The sequence below is a fragment of the Orcinus orca genome, chromosome 1, assembly GCF_937001465.1.
Source record: "Orcinus orca chromosome 1, mOrcOrc1.1, whole genome shotgun sequence".
In the NCBI taxonomy this organism is placed as follows: domain Eukaryota; kingdom Metazoa; phylum Chordata; class Mammalia; order Artiodactyla; family Delphinidae; genus Orcinus; species Orcinus orca.
The window spans coordinates 54,738,497-54,740,750 of record NC_064559.1 but is presented as its reverse complement, the minus strand read 5'-3'; the positions used below and the strand labels follow the sequence as shown (position 1 = coordinate 54,740,750).

The 2,254-nt window shown below is 43.5% G+C and overlaps 1 pseudogene; it reads right to left on the bottom strand.

The window, feature by feature from the left end:
- Window positions 1-1,115: 1,115 nt before the first annotated feature.
- Window positions 1,116-2,013, bottom strand: LOC101272345 (40S ribosomal protein SA-like; annotated as a pseudogene).
- Between the last annotated feature and the right edge of the window lie 241 nt (window positions 2,014-2,254).

Below are 2,254 nucleotides of genomic sequence, written 5' to 3'. Positions count from 1 at the left end.
ATAAATACATAAGAATTTATCCATTCTACTTTTTTTTTATTTTAATTTTTAATTTTTTTGGCCATGCCATGCAGCATGTGGGATCTTAGATGCCCAACCAGGGATTGAACCCGTGCCCCTTGCATTGGCAACGCAGAGTCAACCCCTGGACTGCCAGGGAAGTCCCTATCCATTCTACTTTTGATGGACATTTGGATCTTTCCCAGTTTTTGGTCATCATTGCTGCTGAGAACATTCTTTTATGTTTGGTGTGCATCTAGTTGCATTTCTTTTTTCTTTTCTTTTCTTTTTTATTGAAGTACAGTTGTTTATAATGTTGTGTTAATTACTACTGTACAGAAAAGTGGTTCAGTTATACATATATATACATTCTTTTCTTAAAATACTCTTTTCCATTATGGTTTATCATAGGATATTGAATATAGTTCCCTGTGCTATACAGTAGGACCTTGTTGTTTATCCGTTCTATATATAAAAGCTTAATCTGCTAACCCCAACCTCCCACTTCATCCCTATCCCAACCCCCTCCCCCTTGGCAACCACCAGTCTGTTCTCTATGTCCGTGAGTCTGTTTCTGTTTTGTAGATAGGTTCACTTGTGTCATATTTTAGATTCCACTTATAAATGATATCATATGGTATTTATCTTTCTCTTTCTGACTTACTTCACTTTGTATGATAATCTCTGGTTGCATCCATGTTGCTGTGAATGGCATTATTTCATTCATTTTTATGGCTGAGTAGTATTCCATTGTATATATGTACCACATCTTCTTTGTCCATTCATCTGTGGACAGACATTTAGGTTGTTTCCATGTCTTGTCTATTGTGAATAGTGCTGCTATGAAATAGCGGTGCATGTATCTTTTTGAATTATAGTTTTGTCTGGATATTTGCCTAGGAGTGGGATTGCTTGATCATATTGGTAATTCTGTTTTTAGTTTTCTGAGGAACCTGCATACTGTTTTCCACAGTGGCTGCACCAACTTACATTCCTACCAACAGTGTAGGAGGGCTCCCTTTTCTCTGCATCCTCTCCAGCATTTGTTATTTGTAGACTTTTTTTTTTTAAACTTTTTGTTTTCCGTCAACCTATTTCCATTTTAAGAGTGTCGAAGAACAGCTTAAGATGATTCACTGGTTGTTCCTACCCATTCAGTGGCCTGAGCAGTGGGAGCTGCAGACCAGTCTTCAGTGTCAGGCTGAGCACTCCAGTCTTCAGTGGGGAATGGCTGAATAGGCACAGAGGGCACCTGCACACATTCGGACCAGTCTGCCACCTCAGGTTGAGAAGCAGTGAACTCAGGATCTGGAACAGACCATTCACTCTGAAATTCCTCCTTGGTCACAGCTTTCTTGGCTGTCACCTGCTCTTCCTTTTCAATCTCTTCAGGATCTCTGTAGAAGCAGAGCTCAGCCATGACCTCCCATGGTTGTTCACGGGAGATGGTGCCACGCACGTGCAGAACATCCTCGGTGAGCATTCACCACATCAGACCCACTGACTGGGCTCCCTTCTTGTTGCATGGGATGGCAATGTCCACATAATACAGAGGAGAGTCTGCGTTACACAAAGCAATAGTAGGCAGGTTAACGTAAGAGGCCTCTGTGAGAGGCTGGCGGTCAGCTTTGGGATCAGTAACCACCGGAAGTCTTGGCTCCCGGAAGGCTGCGTGGATCTGGTCAGTGAAGGTTCCAGGAGTGAAGTGGCTCACAATAGGAGTGGCTCCGGTGGCAGCAGTAAACTTCAGCACAGCTCGCTGGCCAGTATTCCTGGAGGATATGACACTGACATCAGCTGGGTTTTCAATGGCAATAATGGGACGAGCTACCAACAGAAGCTTCTCCCAGGTTCTCTTCCTTTTGTACATGTACTATTCCATTTGGAAGTCAAGGTTGCTGCCACCTAAGTGGGTTCCTGCTGCAAGGAATTTGAAGACATTCTCCTCCTTCATTTGCAGGACATCAAGGGCTCCAGACATTGTGGAAGTTTCCCTTTAAGTTACGATGGGAGGGCTAGAGCTTCAAGATGGCAGAAGAGTAAGATGTGGAGATCACCTTCCTCCCCACAAATACATAAGAAATACATCTATATGTGGAACAACCCCTACAGAACACCTACTGAAAGCTGGCAGAAGACCTCAGACCTCCCAAAAGGCAAGAAACTCCCCACGTATCTGGGTAGGGCAAAAGAAGAAAGAATAAACAGAGACAAAAGAATGGGGACGGGTCCTGCACCAGTGGGAGGGAGCTGT